This window comes from Canis aureus, chromosome 12, assembly GCF_053574225.1.
Source record: "Canis aureus isolate CA01 chromosome 12, VMU_Caureus_v.1.0, whole genome shotgun sequence".
NCBI lineage: Eukaryota > Metazoa > Chordata > Mammalia > Carnivora > Canidae > Canis > Canis aureus.
In genome coordinates this window covers 40,050,933-40,070,815 of record NC_135622.1, presented here as the reverse complement: position 1 = coordinate 40,070,815, position 19,883 = coordinate 40,050,933, and the positions used below count along the sequence as shown (strand labels likewise).

The following is a 19,883-nucleotide window of genomic DNA, read 5'->3' as shown; positions in this document are numbered from 1 at the left end:
GAACACCTTTAGCTTCTTTCCACATCCAGTGGCCATGGATTGGTGGCAGCTCTGGGGACACCAGTGGGAAGACCTGAGTCCCAGTGTGGCTTCCAGAACCACTAGCAATGTCTTCGCTGACACAGATTGGTGGATCTGCGGCACATTCGTCCTAGACTAAAGTGCCTCCAGGTCCTCAGTGAAGAAGAATCATATTTTTTTTTTTTTTTTTAAATGTTATTTATTTATTCATGATAGAGAGAGAGAGAGAGAGAGAGAGAGAGGCAGAGACACAGGCAGAGGGAGAAGCAGGCTCCATGCCCGGAGCCTGATGCGGGACTCGATCCCAGGACTCCAGGGTCACGCCCTGGGCCAAAGGCAGGTGCTGAACCGCTGAGCCACCCAGGGATCCCCAAGAATCATATTTAATACCAGAGCCATACTGTATATTATATGTGGTTTGTTATATAAATAATTGTATGTTATGCATAGTTAATTAAGTATAATAAATGATGCAGATCTTATTCCATGTCCTCATTTTATCATCTTTGAAAAGTGTGGGGACAAATAATCCTCTACAGACACTATCAAACAAATAGAAGCCTAGACACCATGAATCCCGACTGATCGTTATGATAAAAGCCCTGTGGGCCAGAGTGGGCAAAATGGGGGCATAGCACCCCCATGGATATGGCTTCATAGATGTGTCCCTGAGAACGGATGGCCAGCTTATAGAAGCGCAGGTCTTAGAGCTGAATGGGCCCTGGGAAACCCTCATGTCCACCCAACTTCAGGCACCTACCAGTGGAGTTCTATCTCCCTGGCCCCCCACATGTCCAGACAGATTTCTTCTAGATTTGGTATCTTCCCGTACTCACTATCTAGTTATTATAATATTTTGCCTTATAAACATGCACATAGAACCACATCAGAAAAGAAAAGAAAGTAGGGTCAACACACACAAGTCAAAACCCATACGTAGAGTATATAACACTGAGAGGGAACCCAAATGTAAACTGTGGGCTTTGCATGATAATGATGCATCAGCTGGGCTCCTGCACAGTCACAATGGACCCCTGCTGTGTGGGGTGCTGACAGTGGGGAGCCTGTATGACCCTGTGGGGATGGGCGGTATATAGGAACACTCTGCACTTCTGCTCCGTTTTGCTGTGAACCTAAAACTCTTCTGAAAATAAAGTTTATTAACTTAAAAAAAAAAAAGGGAAAAAGCAATCAAGCCCTCCCTGTACATGTGGAGCTCAACATCTATACCCAGTGATGATGGAAGCACCGTGGGCATGAGCTCCGGCATCAGCCGGTTGGGTTCCCTGGCTCTTCTTTCCCATCTCACTTAGGCAACACAAAATCCATGATTGGTGGGTATTGTGAGGGATGGAGTTTTGAGTTGGAGGAATTTGGGTCTAGAAAAGAAAGAAGATTTAAATAGATACTCATGTAATTAATTAAGTACAATGTCCTCATCTTTATAAGAGCAGTTCATCTGGGTCACATGGGGCTCCCCTTGTCCCCAGATCCCTTTCTTGGCACCCCACTTCAGTTCTTAGAGGACCTGCTTTCTACTGTGGCTAACCTTTGAGATCAACTTGTCCCATCACTTCCCTTTGTTGTTGGTCCCATTTGATCTAGATATGGGAAAAAAAATAACCCAATATATGACTTATTGTTGAAAGAAAAGGAGATAAGTTTCAAGAAGGGAAAGAATTTTTTTTTCTTTACAGCTCAGGAAACGCAACTCTCTAGATAAGTTTGAAAAAAAACCCTCTAAATTTCTTCTAATGCAAAAATAAAATTTCTTTTGAAAACCAAATTCATGTGTCTCAAACCACTGTCTTTTTTTTAAATATAAAAAGCAGATTTGGGATGGGAGAGTTGATCAGTTTCAGTCTGCTCCTTTTCTCTGTGAACATTAAACAAGCATGAAGAGTAAGATAATCCTTCTCATGCCCTTCCTCTGGCTCTTCCCACTGCCCCCAAGGGTTTCTTTTCAAAGTTATTTCAGTTATTGTAGTTTCTGGCCCTAATCCAACATTTTTTTGCAAAGTATGTAGTGGGAGCACTGCAGTGTCTACAGGGCTTTAGCATCCGTGTGTGTGCGTGTGTGTGAGAGAGAGAGAGAGAGAGAGAGAGAGAGAGAGAGTCTATGCATTTATGTGAGCCCCTTGTGTGTGTGTGAGTTTGTGTGCGTCTCTATGTGTGTCTTGTATGTGTGTGAGAGAGTTTGTGTGCATCTGTGTGTGCCTTGTGTGTGTGTATATTTGTGTGTGTGTGAAAGAGAGTCTGTGTGCATCTGTGTGCCATGTGTATGTATATATGTGAGAGTCTATGCATTTATATGAGTGCCTTGTGTGTGTGTGTGAGTTTGTGTGCATCTGTGAGTGTGTCTTGTGTGTGTGTGAGAGAGAGAAAGAGAGCCTGTATGCATCCGTATGTGTGCCTTGTATATTGTGTATTTGTGTGTGTGAGAGTCTATGTGCATCCATGTGTGTGCTGTGTGTGTGTGAGTATGTGTGTGTTTTGTTAACTGTTCTGATCCTGCTTCTCTAGTGGTGCAATAGTTTTGGAGAGTTCTCGGGAACAACTTTGCAAAACACCGTATCAGAGCCTTCCTATCCTGTTTCTATTAAGCAATTCCAGCCTTGGAAAGACAACATTGAAAAGTGCCTCCAGCTGAGCAATCTGAAGATTCAGAACAATGTTTACATGTGATTAAACAGTCACCTCTCAAGGCCACCAAACCCATCAGCAGCGCCTCCGCAGCATATCATCTGGGCAGGTAATTGAACCCGCCTTTGAACCACATCTGTAAACTACAGATAATTAAACCCACTGTCCCAGGGTTGTCATGAGAATAAAACTGGGCCATGTCTGCAATGGAGCCAGCACAGAGAAAGTACTTGATAAATAGCAATCACCTTCCCCCGCCCCCCAAAAGTGTCTCTGGGGCAAAGGCATGGCTCTAGACCCTGTCCTCCCCCACGCTGCCTGCCAACATGCTTCCACAGAAAGTGGCCAGCAGATGAGCCCACTCTGGCTATCTCCACTTTTCCTTCTTCTCAGCCCCGGTTGATGACAAGTCCACTGTGACTCTCCCTTCCCTGAACCCATAAAGTCAGCATCTCATCACAAAAGACTGAGCTGCTTGTTAAGGGTCTCAAGGGCCTTTGCTTGGTCTGCCAAACAGACTGTAAGGTACCAGAAGATAGGCTTGGGTTTCCTATTCCTGTGGTTTTCTCCCAAACTGCCTGCACTACCCAGGGTGATCTGCTGGTGTTCCGTGCTGGACAAATTGGCACAAGCCCAGTGAATGGAGTCCCTGGAGGGCCACAGTCAGAGAAGAATCTAGCCTGGTGTGGCTGTGTGAGTCACACGGCAGTGTGGGGAACCTGAGGTTTGGGCCACTAGGGGAGAGATCGCCAGCCGTCCCGTACCCAAAGCTTGTGCCTCATCTGTCCTTTGAAATTGAGGCAGACAAATGGTGACAAGGACAAATCTTGGAAGGTGAGCATGTGCCTGATGCTAGCCATTCCCCTGGAGACTCCCCTATGCCCACCAGACACCCAGAGACCTACATAACCTCCACCTCTATAACTATCACTCATTTTCAGACCAGTTGCACACTAAAGCCTTCTATTTTACTTTCTAGAAGCTCTTGGTGTTGTTGGGGCACTATTACCCTGCACGAGGGAGGTAGACTCATCCAAGCCATGTGTAAATGCTGATTCTAGGAAGTCAGGAGCCCAAGCTGGAAGCCCAAATCCACCAAGTATTAGCCTTGAACAAATATCAGTGCTCTTCATCTGTAAAATAGAGGTAATAATCTTTCTATTGCCAGAACTTTTATAAGAATTAAGTTATTAGTGATCGCTAACATTTGTTAATACATACTGTATACAGGCTAGGCTGCTTACATGCATTTAATCTGGATCCCAGAACAACCCTGTAATGTGAGCACTGTTATGACAAGTGAGACACTTAAAGAGTAAGTTTCCGATGCGACATCAGAGTTACTTGGCCAAGGTTGACATCCATTAAGTGGCAGGGCTAGGAGAAGCAACAAGAAGTCTTTTCAAGAGTTTTTATCCCTATGTATACTTTGTCTTCCCATCTGTAATGGGAGACTTTTCAAGGGTAAAAAATATCCCTTCTACCTCTTTTATATCCAGCCATATAGTTTTTAAAAACACACAAAAAATGCTTAATAGATGATTGAAGGAGGAGATTTTTGGGGGGTGGAGGGTTGCATTTTTATTTTTAAGGAGCAAAGGGCACAAACTCTCCAGAGAAATAAGAAGACTTAGAATATAGAAAATTAGAGATTATTTACATACAGCTCCACTAGAGACAAGAAGAATAGACTAATTATTCTTCAAAGTCCTTTCTAGACTTGTAACACTGGTACTAAAAATAGGTTGACCAGTCAAGCTGTTGACCTTGTTCATGTCTGCAATTTCTTGTGATCTATCTACTCATTAGTTTCTGACCATCGTCACTCACTAGAGGGCCATGCTCTGCCCCTGAATTCCAATGGAAAAATGAATGAGCCCATGATGAGTGAAAAGGCCTTTATCAGCTAGGAGAATCACTTTCCCCATGAACAGAGCTCTCAGGATTCGACTAGCTGGTTCTCACCTGTCCCGATCAGGGTCCTGACTACATTGTGAGAGCCTGGCAACTGGGGACTTGATTACCTTCCAGGGAGAATGGGGAGACGGTTACAAAGGCAGATGAAGAGAGAGCCTTCTTAGGCCACCGTAAGGAGGAGAATTCATCTCCCAAGCCAATGACAGGATATTTCCAAACACTCTCAGAATTCTTGCCAAAGATATACCCAGATTTCCTTCTCTATGCTTTTGGGTGGAAGTATTCCATTCCCAGGTTGGATGATAAGGCCTCCTCATCCTTACTTCATGTAGCAGCTGAACTTCAAAAGTTGTGCACTCAAGCCAAGCAGGGCCAACTCTCATGAAAACCTCTCGGCCTGCCCGAAGGATTGATCTGAGACAGAGAAGCAGCAGCTTCAAAGCTGGAAGGAGAAAATGGGATCCCAACACCCAGTGGTTATCAAGAATGAGGGCTGGGGAAATTTGATAGGGAAGATCCAGGAGTTGTCTGGAAGGTGAGGGGACATTGTGATATGAACTCCATGTGGATGAAGTCTAGTGATCCATAGATGAAAGAGAATGGAATAGGAGCTCAAAGGTAAGTGGAATTGTTTAATGAAGAGGAGTCATGGGCCTGTTCACAGGTCAGGAAGGAGTGAGTAGAGGGAAAGATCTTTAGGGTGACCTACCATCTCGGTTTGCCCAGAACTGAGGAGTTAACTAGGATGTGGCGCTTTCAGTGCTAAAACAAGGAAGGTCCCAGGTAAAGCTGAACAAATTGATCAGAATCCTGGAAGAGGTAGAAAGGCTGACTTGAAAAGGAGAATGAATTCACTCTGTAGACCAATTTTTAGGCCACCGAGAAGTATCTTGATGCACAAAGAACACCTGGATTTAAGAATTATGGAAACACATTCTCAGCTGTTCAGTGAATTTAGTGCAGGCCTAACATCTCAGTCTCCATGCTAGTCCTCATTTCATGCTCTTGCTTAGTTTCCACCACTATCTAGAGCCTTCTGGTCACTTGACCTTCCAGCTCTCTGCTCTCCAACTCAGAGTCAAGATTTCACTGTTAAATCCTCAGCTCCTAAAAAAAATAAAATAAAAAAAAAATCCTCAGCTCCTGACAAATATAGCTCCTAAGAGCCAAGGCCCCAGGCCAAGCCTCTCCTAAATGCTGCGTGGGTGGAAAGCACTCAGGCCTGCAGCATGTGCTCCGGCTTGCTCGAATATTCCCCAGGTTTCTTCCCCTCCCACTTGGCCACATCTCTATGGAACCCACATCCACAGATTACCCCTTTGACACTGCATCATACCCAGCCTCCCCCATCCTAGGCCCACTTGTTTCAATAGTAGCTTCACGAGCTTAGGCCCACAATTCTTCTTTAGTGTGTCTTCTCTTAGAGTTTAGGAACTCCAAAGCCAACAAAGCTCTCCCCCTTCCATCTGGCAGGAGTTAGAAGCAAACAGGTGTCTTGAAAAGATGGAGCCAGAAGATCGGGGAATAGCTGTGGCTCTGCTGCTATTAGTCACGTGACTGGGCAAGTAATTCAAGGTCTGTAAGCCTCCATTCCCACATCTGTAAAATGGGTATATAATGCCCTCCCAGGGTCTGCCTCAGTGAATTAAAGGGATAAATAAAAATCTTAGACACGTTATAAAGAATTATAAATTCTGGGATGCCTGAGTGGCTCAGTGGTTGAGCACCTGCCTTTGATTCAAGACCTGATCCCGGGGTCCTGGGATCAAGTCCCACATCGAGCTCCCTATGGGGAGCCTGCTTTTCCCTCTGCCTATGTCTCTGCCTCTCTGTCTCTCATGAATAAATAAACAAAATCTTAAAGAAAAAAGAATTGTATATTCTTAGACATGCCATAAATACGCTAGCAGCACAGAAGGTAATAGTGAGAAAGGCATACTGCAAAGCCAGCAATAAATATTTGTTGAATGGATGAATAAATGATTGGATCAATATGGAATAGCTAAGGTCAGTCAGACCTGTGGAAAACCTACAAACCAGTCAATGCTGGCCAAGGTATAAAAACAAGGGTGAGTAGTCCCAAGTTCATAAAGGTGGAAATTTCAAGTACATCAGAGATGTGAAAACAGACAAGGTGGCAGGACACCAGGTACGAAGCACTGGCCACGGAGGAGGCCTCACAGTGGCAGGCCCTGCACTGGCTGTGAGAAACCTCCTGGATAGGAGGCCAAGCACAGGGAAAGCTGCCTGCTAAACCATCCTAGAATCCCATAACAAGGCTGTTGGAGCCAGAAGCGGTTCAGACGTGAATGTAGGCGAGTAAAGCAGACAGTTATAAGACAATAGGCACACTGCCTAATAATGTGACCTGGAAAATGTATGCCCTTTAAAAGGGAGACATTTAAAAGTCAGTTAAAAACAAAACCTTTGCCAGCCAAACAATTATGGATGAAGAAATCGACTGAGAGAGTAGAGCCTGCCGGTTTATAACAGCCCTACTACTGGGATGTAGATCTTCTGACCATAAGCAACAAATTATCCAGACGATGGGAGGGGTGTGTGTGTGTGGAGGGTCTATGAAGAAGGCAGGTGGATGGACATAAGGCCAAGTAGGTAATGAGACACAGAGAGAGACCAACTGGATGAGTTTGCTGGGGGTAACTGGGTGACCAAAACAACAGAAATTCTATCCTCAGAGTCCTAGAGCTACAAGTCCAAGATCCAGGGAGAATTGTTTATTCTAAGACCTTTCTCCTTGGCTTACCTTCTCCATGTATCTCCATGGGGTCTTTCCTCTGTATGTCTCTCCATCTTAATTGCTTCTTTTTTTTTTTAAGATTTTATTTATTTATTCATAGAGTCAGAGAGAGAGAGAGAGGCAGAGACACAGGCAGAGGGAGAAGCAGGCATCATACAGAGAGCCTGATGTGGGACTCGATCCAGGGTTTCCAGGATCATGCCCTGGGCTGCAGGCGGCGCTAAACCGCTGCGCCACCGGGGCTGCCCCTGATTGCTTCTTTTTATCAAAACAGCAGTCACATTGAATTAGGACTAATGATCTCATTTATCCTTAATTGCCTCCTCAAAACCATTTCTCCAAATACAGTCCTATTCTGAGGTACTGGGGGTTACACTTCAATATGTGAATTTTGGAAGGGACCCAGTTCTGCCTATAACCCCAGCCCTCAGTAAAAACCAATGATCCTTCAAAATTTTAATGAGATGTGTTCTCTTTGGTGCTATGTATACTAAAAATAATCAAAAGACCTTATGGGAACAGAACAAGGTTTCCTAGGCATAGGCAACAGCAAAACCCAGATAATCAGCATCCCCATGTCCCTCACGCCTTAATTCTTTCATTCAAAAACTACTTTTGGGGACGCCTGGGTTGATCAGCAGTTGGGCATCTGCCTTCAGCTCAGGGCATGATCTCAGTGTCCCAGGATCAAATCCCACATCAGGCTCCCTGCATGGAGCCTGCTTCTCCCTCTGCCTGTGTCTCTACCTCTCTCTCTCTCTCTCTCTCTCTCTCTCTGTGTCTCATGAATAAATAAATAAAAATCTTTTTAAAAAATTACTTTTAGGGGTTGAAGCTGCTATATTCCAGGCACTCTGCCAGATGCTGTGAACACGGTGGTGTCCTGGCCACCATGGCTGACCTGGCCCAGGCCTTCAGGTATTTCAGAGTCTACTGAAAACTTTGTTCTCCTCATTCCAAGCTTTCCTACTTATGTGACTTACACCAGATTACTTAACCTCGGTGAACCTCAGTTTTTACATCTGTGAGGTGGGGGAACAATTAGAGAAGATAACATGACATGTATAAAGGGTCTGTCGCAGTATGTGGAACTCATGTGTTCTCAATAAATGTAAGCCGTCTCCCCTAAGTCTTATTATCTTGGATTACTCATAAAATAATACATACTAAGGAATTAAACTTTTCAAATTTGAAATGGAACATCCTTATTTTGCCTGAATTTGACACATCCCATTCCAGAGGCAAGACAAAAACAGGACCATAACTTATTAGTGGAGACAATGAACATGTTATCAACAGAAATGCACATTCCGAGATAATGCAGGCCTTGCTTCCCAGGGTCCAGCTTATCCCTCCCTTGTCTACAGCGGTGGGTTGAGGAAGGACTGGCGCCATCTTGAACCATAAATCATTTCCAAACAGTTCCTGGAGGGCACAGACCCCCAGAGCAGCACCTTCCACGCAGCTAAAGAATTTCCTGCCAAAACGGATAAGAATTTCCTGTTTTGCTTTTCATTATTACTTTAAATAATCATAGAGTCTCGGATGATCATGAGCAGCAGGGGTTGGGAGGGTGTGTCAACATCTTTTCTAGATTAGCTCAGGATGATTGCTTGAGAAGCAGCAAGTTGAGATCTGGACAAAATGCACAAAATGATGAGTCAGGAATGAGACAGGACATCTGATACCTGGGCTTCCCCTTTGTTTGGCTCTGAATTTCGCTCATGCCTTTGACCATGACTCTAGACCAGGCAGGAGAATCCTGCCTGATTCTTACTTTAGAGTTCAAGAGGGAGCCCCCATAAGCCCTTGGGGTTACTCCTGTTCCCTCTCAGGAAAGCCCTGGGTACCCTTCGGGCCATCTGCACATCCACCACAGGCTGGATGGCTAGAGGATCCTCTCTGGGGGTTCTGGGGATACTGGCTTGAAATTTCAACCCAGGAGGAGGGCTTCAGCCCACTAGCACACTAGACAACCATCTAGGGCTCTCTCTCCATGTGTTCCCTTGCCTTCTGCCTTCTCGGGAGAAGAGAACAGAGATCCCATGGTTTATCTCTAGAACTGAGCACAGCTCCCCACCTCCCTCACTCTAGACGTGCTCCCCATCCTGACTTCCTCCTTTCTGCAGATGCCACCTTTCTTCATTTGTATGACTCAAAACCTCCCGCTTATCTTTATTCCTCCCTCTACACCATCCACTGTCACCCCCTTATCACCTCCAGCCCCAAGGATAGCAGTGGCCTCCTACCTGCTATCCACCCCCTGCCCTGCCTGGGGCTGCTAATGTCATCCCAACACTGCTTCATAAGTTCACAGACCTGCTCAGAACCTCCAGGGCCTAGCAAATAAGGCACACACCCCTCCTCCTGGCATTCCAAGTCCTGAGTGATCCTAGGTAAATCCCTCCTGCCCACAGGCCTCAATTTCTCCTCTTCTAGAATGACAATATAGAGCAAAAATCCCTCTGAGGCTTTCTTGCTCTATGTTGCTCTGTGTGCCTGACCTTCCCCACAGGGTTCATTATGGTGACCCCCACAGAGGAGGCACTTAGGATGTGCTGATGATCCACGGTGGCGTCAGGTGTATCCTAGCTTTCCCATAGGAATGACCAACACTGCTTTCTTCAGGTGGGGCAAAGGCCAGGCAGATGTGGTGACCCATTCTCGAATCTCCCTTCCCATCTCCTAGGTCCTCATACAGTTGCCCACAGGTAGTTTATGCTTGAGTCTCCTCCACCAGACCCTGCCTTTACCTGCCCCTTCATTGAACTAACACTCACAAGACTTTAACTGATGCCACAGAAGTATTGGGCTCTTGGCAATAGGTGTTCTACAATGAGAGGCATGGCCTTGCTTTGTCCTGGGTGTGCTTCTTTTGTTTTTTTCTGATCACACCCCAATTCTTGACTATTCTAAGAGCTTTTAGCCTTTTTTCACCTGGTCATTGAGTTTCTGTCTAGGACTAGCACTTAATTCCTTTCTTTTGTATTTTGTTCTTTCTCTAGGCTGCCTCTGCATGAAAAGAATTAGATTTTTATTTTTTTAAGACTGTATTCATTTATTTGAGAGACAGAGAGTGAGCAAGCATGGCAGGGAGGGGGGTGGTGGTGGCAGGGGGAGAGGGAGAAGTAGACACCCAGATAATCAGGCACCCAATGTGGGTCTCAATCCCAGGACCCTAGGATTATGACCAAAGCTGAAGGCAGATACTTAACCTACTGAGCCAAGCATCTCAGGAACCAATTCTTTAGAAGTTAAGACACTTATCAAGGTTCTAAAATGTGGCAGACTCGCTCTTACTCTTGGACACAGTGGCAGAAGTTGAGGCTACCCCTCAGCCATTAGCCACATGCCTGGCACTTCTTAAGGGGTGCTCAACCCTCGAGGAGGAAGGATCTCAGGGTATGGGTGACCTCTTCTTATTGGGGCAGAGAGGACAGGCCATGACCTGGTGCAGTGTCTGTCAGGGCAAACATTTTGCCACAGACACCAGTTTGCAAGGGCACCGGTAGCTGTGGGCTTGCCCTTTCCACTGTGGGCCAGCTCTGTGGAGGACATGAGAGCGACGGCAGAGGAGCAGCCAGAGGAAGAGGTCCCTGCAGCCTCCACAGCCTCTGTTGAGCCCCGCCCCGCCCCGTCACCTAACCCTGTACAAGTAACCTGACCACATCACAAATGGAAAGGACCCCAGAAGGTCTAGTTCAACCTGTCCGTGAGAAACATGGTCCCGATCACATATACATGTCAATGTTCTAATAGCCACCTTAGCAAAAAGAAGCAGGCAGGTGAAATTCATTACACCCAAACTACTGTCATCTCAACAGGTAATCAATATAATTATTATTAATGAAATAGTTTACATTCTTTCTAGGGGCAATCTTCAAAATCCAGTGTGTATTTTAGATTTGCAGCACATCGCAGTTTAGAAGAGTCACATTTGGGGTGCTACCTTGTGATTAGTAGCCTCTGGACTGAGAACACAGGTCCTAGTCAAGCCCCTCATTACTACAGATGAGGAGACTTAGGCCCCAAGATGAGAAGTGAATTCCATCCAGATCCCAGCTTCAGAGGCAGAGTTAAAGCCTAGGTGCTACGTAACATTCTTTGAGTTTGTACCACTAAAAAATAAACCAAACCAGAACAAACCAAAAACGCTACTCAGCAAGTAAATAAGATGTTGGTTTATACAAATCCCAGACAAAAGGCTAAGGGTACATTAGCAGGGTTACAAGAAGGAGCCACGTGACTTTCAAGTTCAAGCAAGCTGCATGCTGAGGGAATTCCTCACCGCCCTCTGCATGAGGTAGTTATTTGTGCTCCAGCAAAGGCCAAACAAAGGCAGCCACGCTGCAAAATGGACCGATGCTCCTTCCAGGAGAAATAAGGCCTGCAAGCGCTGCCATTCATCCAGCTGGCAGTGCTCACACTAGTGGCCACTAGGTCCTCGGGCTTTGCTTCCGACCTGCAGCAAGATGCTGAACGCAGTATAGAGGGTCAAGAGAAAAGACTATAGATTCTGGAATCAAGCTGAGCCAGGTTCCAATCCCCGAGAACCTCTCTGAGTGTCTGCTCTTTCTTCTGTAAAACAGGAAAGACGCCGATGCTGCTACCTTCCCTTGATGCCTGCTGGACACATCGGATGGCCCGGCCCCGCCAGTACCCCCTAGTATGTCCTTGGCATACAATCAGGCCTCCATAAAATTTGGCTTTCCTTCCCTGATTTTCTGGAGGCTGGCTTCTCACAGCAAATCAATGCCATTCTCCAAACTGGGGGGAATGGGTACAAGGACTGCAGGGCCACTCTTGGCCAGGACTGCTCAGGTGGCTCTGGAATGCTGGAGCTATCTCATCATGTTTGCGAGTGTCTCTGGAATAGGTCCCCCAGCTGGATCATGACCTGAATGGAGCACAGCCTTCCTCCAGTCCTGGTGACCCTCATGGCAACATTGCTGCCTGGGATCAGAGAGCAAACCAAGTCAGAATGTCACAGCTCCTTGTCTCATTACACTGTCGGGGCTAGTCTCAGAGGGAGCAAACCCAGGAATGAGCGCTGGGAACAACAATTTTGGAGGGGAGCACCTCAGTGGGAGGATAAATTTAGTGCCCTGCTTGAATATGAGAGTGTCCCTCTCTCCCTGTGGTATTTTTAATTCTAACATCAATAAAAATAGAATTTCCTGTTGATCTGATGAGAAATTCCTGTTTTCCCAGGAAGCAGGGCACCCTATCCTGGGGAACATGGGCAGTAGGGGTTACCAACCACTTCCGACATGGATGATTAAAGAAAGGAGGGGCGGGTGGACCTCAGTTCACATTTATTTATTTTTAAAGTGTAAAGACAACTCATACCAAGCAGAATCACAGGGTGTGATTAATCGTTTCCTACATATATTGAGGACCTTGGCTGGCTTTGGAAGGCCTCCTTCTGCTGATTCCCTGGAGCCAGGATATTTTTAGTTACCAGATGTCATTTGGTCCAGGCCTCTCAGGCAGAGCTGTTGGACCTCACACATGGAATGTGGCACAGAAGGGCAGCACCTCCCAGGGGGTATGCAGGTGCCAGGCCACAACCTTCACCCCAAATCCCTGGTCACCCCAACTTGAACTCTGCTTTGAGGGTAACCCCAGAGCCTTTGGTGCCAGGGCCCCAGCTATGCTTGCTTCTGCACAAACAGTGCAAAGAGTTTGTCTCTGGTGGACGTTTGTGGTTCTAGGGCCTCCCAGAGCCCACTTCCTCTTCCTTCTGTTAACTTCTCCCTTGTTTGCATTTGGTGAGCCACCTCCACCTCCCACACCAGTGTGCAGGCCTGATGGAGCTGCCAGTCAGGGAGTCTTGTCCTCCCCTAGTCTGGTGACCCATCATCCAGACCTTCTCCTAGGATCAGGAACCTTGACTGGAGCCACCCAAGGCAGAAAAATGACCATTGCTTCTTTGTCCCAGCAGTCCATCCCCTTCCCTGGCACCCCAGCCCTTATGTGGTCCCTGACTTTGGAGGCTGATTATTGATTTCTCTAATTCTGTGGGCTACCCAGTAGCCTTCTGAAGATTTTCATTTTCTAATACTTGCAGATAACATCCTGTGACTCACACAAGAGCATACTAAGAGTGACTCAAGAGTCAGCTTGCTTGTCTTCTAACAGGGAAACAACAGTCACTGCACAAATGTGTGACCCTTGACTGCTTGAGTAGCTCCCGCAGGAGACAGGCCCTGCAGCCTTTTATCAGCATTGTGATAAGGCCAGCAGGGGTGACAGCACATTTGAGAAAGGAGGAGGTTGAGCTTCAGAGACCTACTCAGCTACTACCCAACCTGGGAATGACAGAGCCATCCTAAAATACCGCCCTGCCTTCTGACTCCACCCTAGGGTGCTCTCCACCAGACCACACTGTCTCTCCCAGGCCTCTTGAGCTGAATTGGAGCTGTTTCCCTAGGATGGAGCTATCTAACATTTAGCTTCTTCTGCCTAGTGGTGCCTGTGTCCTGGTTCACCAGTGATTGAAACTGGTACCTGACCTCTGAAATACATTTCCCAAAGTCTGACTTGTCACAGCCTCCAAGCAAAGTTTGCTTAAAGACACAGCAGCAGAGTCATCTTCAGAATGTGACCAGGATGGTACACCTAGGTTTCTACTGACTATTCACAATGGTCAAATTGTGGAACGGCCCAAATGTCCATTAACAGATGGATGCGTAAACAAATGTGGTCCATCCACACATAAAAGGAAAGAAATACTGATGCATGCGACAATGTGGATGAAACTCAAAGCCATGCTGAGTGAAAGATGCCAAATATCAAAGGTCACATATCATTCCACTTACCTACAATATTTCAGAGAAAGGGAACTCCATAAAGATGGATGACAGCTGGTTACCAGGTACGGGAGGGAGGAGGAAATGGGGAGAAATTGCTTAGTGGGTACAGGGTCTTATTTGGGAGCAATGAGAAAGTTTGGAACTTGATAAAGGTAGTGATTCCATAACATTATGAATATTCTAAGAGCCACTGAATTGTTCACTCCAAGATGGTCGATCTTATGTGAACTTCACCACAATAAATCCCATAAAAACTTAAGTTGATAAAATAATAATAAAACTCATTTGAACAAAATTACAAAAATATCAGCAGGACCCATCCCTTCCTTTTTATTCCTGTTCGTCTCCATGTCTTCTTTCCCTTCCTTGTTGAAACATTCACACTCACCTGTCATCACAGGGTACCCTTTACCCCATTTTTAATCACCATGTTGGTTCTCTCAACACTGCCCAGGCACCCAGTAGCTGCAGATGAAGGCTCAGTCTGGTGTTCAAAATCCTCCAGTCTCTGCATCTAAACTGCCAAGCATCCCGTCTACTTTAGGCAGGCTGCTCTCCCTGCTGTCACTGGTCCCTGAGGCCCTTGGGCTCTTCCAGACCAGCCCCCACAGGAGAAAGGATCCTCATGGACCTTTCATCCTCCATACAGGTGGAATGAGGGCAGTACTACCAAACCACTGCTGCCGTACCACTAAGAGTTTTATTCAACCATAGCCTTCTTTGTACTAGCTTTACCTGATGTTGATATTGGGGTGCAGACACAGCCCCTCAGAACTGAGACAGTCTTCCTGAGCCCCCTGCTTCTGTGTGGTGGGCTCTGGTGTCAACTCTGCTCTGGCAACTATTTCTTCCCCTTTCCTTCTGCATTAGATCTGATGCAGCCTTCTCTCCCCCTGCATTTTGACCATGAACCTCTACTCTCCTTTGTTTTTACATTTCCTTTGACCTCTCCCCTAGTTGATAGGTACGATTTATATGGTTTGGGTATTTTCATGACTTACTGAAACTGGACAATGACACTGGAGTCAAGATATCAGGGCAATCGCCACCTATTGGGAACTTTCTCATGGGGTGGTGCTGTGCGTTAACAGGCCAAGAGGTCCTAAGAGATCTCCTGAGAACAAACATCTCTGACTTGAGGGCAAAGTTCCATGGACCAGCTGGCTTTCAAAGGCCACTGCTGGACAGAGGATGTGGTGTGACTACAGTGATTGGAGCGGCTGCACAGGAGAGAGTTGTCAAATGCTGCAGTGGGGGTAGGGGGACATTTGTTTGAGGCCTTGACTGAATGGCTGGTTGGTTGCTTGGGTACTCCTGGTTTATATGCCTTTATCAAACATAGGCAATCATGGAGCAAATGAGAGCTAAGATTCTGAGAGCCAAACTGCAGGGAAGAGCCACCAAAAGAAGAAGGGGTGTTCTGGTAACACTTTACATACAGTATTCTATCTAATATTTATAGTATTTGTAGCTGGAGAGAGATAGAACCCACTCCACATTAGAGGGGAGGAAACAAAGACTGAGAAAGTTTAGCCAAATTGCTGAAGCCACATAGTGGCTACCTGTGGAGTGTCGACTTGAGTTCCAAAGCCCCTGCTTTCCCTTCCACTCCTCTCCTTTCCTACCCCTTCCTTGGGCTTTTCTCTCTAAGAATTAACTTACCCTTAATTAGCTCCCACACCTTGGAGGTCGTTTTCCTGAAGTCCTACAGTACATACTATCTCTGTTATTCACTTAAGCATTGATCTCTTCATCTTTTAACATATTCTGATCTACTTTAACCTTCTAACGTACTACTCCCTGTTTCAAGAGCACGTATTTTTTAACCTCAGTGAAAGCATAGATTCCTTGAGAGGACACAACTGGTCTGCTCTCCTTTCCCCAGGCCTCCCTAGCAGGATGCTGAACAAGCAAGAAGCAATCATGACACCCTGGGATCTGGGAACTGAAATGGTCTTAAAAGATAATTCCTCATCTAGGACCATCTCCCTATAGAAGCTCTCTAATGATCACAAGAACAAAGAAGCAAGAAATATATTGAATTTCATCTGACTTCATGACTTCTCATGCTTTCTGTTCTTAAATATCAATCTCTAATTCCTTCTAGGAGAAAAGAGTTATTTCCATTCCTTCCAGGATTTTGGCTCTCAGAGTTCCAGAGCTGACAGTCATTGCTATTGAAAGTCAGAGGACATACTGACTCTGCACTTATAAGTAATCCAGGTTCACAATCCCTTATCCTAAACCCTGGGAACCAGGTGTGTTTCAGGATTCAGAGTGTTTCAGACTTTAGATGGGCAATGTGACGCGTGTACAATGCATCATGTAACAGCCCCAGCGGCTCCACAGCAATACCTCATTAGCGTTTCTAAATATAGCTATGCATCACTTCAGGAGAGGCTTCGCTTCCAAATGAGTTTTGACACCACATATACAATTTTCAGAGCTTTTCTGACTTCAGAATCAGATAACAGACCATGGACCTGTTATAGATAGCAATTACTGAGTGCTTATACTATGTCAGCTCCGCTAACTGCCTACTGCAAGGTACCTCATATAATCCAGCAATAGTGCTGTAAGGCAGGTTCTTGTTTTACTTCCATTTCACAGATGAGGAAACTGAGGCTTTAAGAACTTACCTAAAGATCATACAGAGAATGGGCATTGGAGCAGGACTTCATGTGTAGCTTTGGCATCATCCCCCTTCTGTGGGTGGTCCCCTCTAGGGCCATCTACAACGGTGGACCTAGAAAAGACAAGTGACTCTCATGGGACCTGTGGGCTATAGACCTGGGCAGGTTTCACCTAAGGGCGTAGAGATGTAGAGCCCCAAGTCTTGTAAGCAAGAAATGAGACAATATCAGCCACTTTCTTGAATTAATTGAATGACAGGTTCAGGGACAAACCTTCACCTTAACAATGAATGAGACACACATGACACAGGCATCACCTGTCCGGGAGGGTCTGCATAGTACAGTGAATGGGGCAGGAGATCTGAGGTCAGACCATAGGGATCAAATCCTGTAAGTAGGTGGGGGATACTGGGCACACTAGGTTCCTTGCACAACTTCACTTCTCTCTTCCAGAAACTAAGGTTTCATGATGTTTCTTCACAAGATTGTTTTCCAGGAAACGATGCATATAAACACAGTGCCCAACATGAAGCAGGCCCTCGATATTAGCTTCAAATAAAAGTATGTGAGGGACACCTGGGTGGCTCAGCAGTTGAGCATCTGCCATCTCCCATGGGGAGCCTGCTTCTCCCACTGCCTACGTCTCTGTCTCCCTCTCTGTGTCTCTCATGAATAAATAAATAAAATCTTTTAAGGACAGCCCAGGTGGCTCAGCAGTTTAGCACCGCCTTCGGCTCAGGGGATGATCCTGGAGACCTGGGATCGAGTCCCATGTCGGGCTCCCTGCATGGAGCCTGCTTCTCCCTCTGCCTGTGTCTCTATCCCCCCTTTGTGTGTCTCTCATGAATAAATAAATAAAATCTTTTTAAAAAATAATAAATAAATAATAAACTGAAAAAAATAAAAGCATGTGAGAGAAGGAAATGGGAGAGTACATTGAGAAAACCAGAGAGGAAGGGAATCGGTTGTCCAATTGTGTTCAGGTGTCCAGTCTTTATCCTCTCGATGCTAAAATCACCCCATTGTGCAGTTCTTTACTGCTCGATCATAGCAGACTGACGATTTGAGGGGCAAGAGCAATACCCTTACAGCTGAAGGAAGGCAAACGTGTCCAGGATGGTATGGGGGAGATGATATGGCTGCATCTCGCTGACTTGGAGGGAAGATGGGGTGGAGGGGTGGCTCAGGCTGGAGTCTGACAGCCCCAGAGCCATGACAAGGCCTCTTGTGTGATCCCCTAGTCTCTGAACTCAGATGCAAATGGATGGATCATGACTTCTATAGTTCATTCTACACAAACGTCCTGCAAAATACTTTAGTTGCCCATGATTTTCGTCCCATATATCCCTGAGAATATCTGAAGTAATAGCCAATCCTTACAGATAAGCGTTTGCCCTTCCCCCACAATACACATATGTGTGTTTGGCCATCTGGGCCAAGAAGAAAAAAATTATAACTATGTGTGGTGGCAGATGTTAAATAGACATATTGTGGTGATCATTTCTCTCTCTCTGTATATGTATGTGTGTCTATATTTAGAGAGAATCATCACGTTGTGCGCCTGAAACTAACATAATGTTCTAGGTCAACTATATCTCAATTAAAATATTTAAAAATAAAGTTACACTAGGGGTGCCTGAGTGACTCAGTCAATTAAGCAGCCAACTCTTGGTTTTGGCTCAGGTCATGATCTCAAGGTCATGATATGGAACCCCATGTCAGGCTCCAAGGTCGGTGCAGAGTCTGCTTGAGATTCTCTCTCTCCCTCTGCGTCTCCCCTTCCCCACAACCTCTCTCTGTTTCTCTTTAAAATAAATAAATAAGATCTTCAAAAAAATAAAGTTAAACTAGCATCATAAAAAGAAAGAAAGCAAGGCCTTGGACTTAATCAAGAAAAAGAAAATAATCTCAGTTTAGGGAAAAAAAAAAACACAGGTGGAATAAATAAGGTCCTGCCCTCTAGCTTGAACGCAGATGAAATTATCCAACCGCACACATGCACATGCACACACATGGGGTGTGACTGGCCCCCATGGCCGTCTGGGATGGCCATAATTTGCCTGAGAGGCTGCAAACAGGACCATCCTCCTTCACTGGGGTTTTCCAGAGCCAACACTGGAACTTCCTCAGAGCTGGGGCTGAATTCCATATGATGCTCCAGGAGACTGCGGCTGGAGAGCCTTCTTTTGCACCATCAGCCCAGCCAGGTGCAAGCAGCTGCTGAAATGCACTGGAGAATAAAAAGTCTCACAGAGACAGGGTGTCTGACCCTTCACCACTGAGAGGCACCGTTCACTCTTGGGTCCCTGGGAAAGGACAGCGTTTGGCAAATAATAGGTGCATGATAAATATTTGTTGAGTGGATAAATGAAAAGGGCACGCACACGTTGGACATCACAATGCTGGCTCAGTGTCCCCTGGGGGGCTGGCTCACTGCACCCACCCATTCTGGCTGCCGGCTCCTCCTGGCAGGTGCTGGAGCTCCTCTAAGCACGTGCCTGCTGCCTGCAGCAAGAAAGAAAGAGAGCGGAAGCCCAAGGAGTCGGCCCGGACTGGCTGGTCTCACATTACTGTCAGCAGTGGCCTGTCAACCGCTTATTTAAAGCTCACAATGTCTGCTCTTGTTGCACAGACAGACCTGCCATTAGGAGCTTTCCAGACCAAACCTCGGCTGCTCTGGAGAACAGTAATTAAATCAGCAGACCACGATGTCTGCTTTCTGTTCTTTTCACACCTGTCTGCCAACAGCTGGCTTACTGGGTACAAGGAAGATCTTGGCAGGGCCCAGACTGGTAAGCGCCCTACAAAAATATCCAAAGGCCTGAGGCCGGTGGGGAGGGAGGCGGTGGTCAGTTTGTGCTGGGCCAGCGTCTGCGACCAACAGCAACTGGCTGGCATGTCCTGGGGGACATGGGGCACATGGCCTGGGGGAGCTGTAGCTGGGGCGGGGATGAAAGAAGCTCACATACAGAGTCAGCAATAGACTATTGGGAGCAGCCAGGAATAATTGCCCACTTCCTGAGGATCTGTTGGGTGCTCCCATGCACCAGAGGCCATGCTGGCATCTCCGTCTTTTAGGTTGCTCCTTAAGTGGCC

The 19,883-nt window shown here is 46.3% G+C and overlaps 2 long non-coding RNA genes across 3 annotated transcripts; one reads left to right on the top strand and one right to left on the bottom strand.

The window, feature by feature from the left end:
• Positions 1-3,180: 3,180 nt before the first annotated feature.
• Positions 3,181-8,435, top strand: LOC144324681 (uncharacterized). Of its 2 annotated transcripts, XR_013390109.1 has the most exons (4): positions 3,181-3,498; positions 3,644-3,810; positions 6,055-6,156; positions 8,166-8,435. It is a non-coding gene; the product is annotated as an uncharacterized LOC144324681 (long non-coding RNA). The 2 variants fall into 2 exon arrangements; XR_013390108.1 differs by lacking the exon at positions 8,166-8,435 and having other exon boundaries at positions 6,055-6,273.
• A 184-nt stretch (positions 8,436-8,619) lies between these two features.
• On the bottom strand, positions 8,620-19,083 carry LOC144281021 (uncharacterized). The gene is made up of 3 exons (XR_013349478.1): positions 18,848-19,083; positions 16,794-16,900; positions 8,620-8,974 (listed from the first exon to the last, which is right to left on the bottom strand). It is a non-coding gene; the product is annotated as an uncharacterized LOC144281021 (long non-coding RNA).
• Between the last annotated feature and the right edge of the window lie 800 nt (positions 19,084-19,883).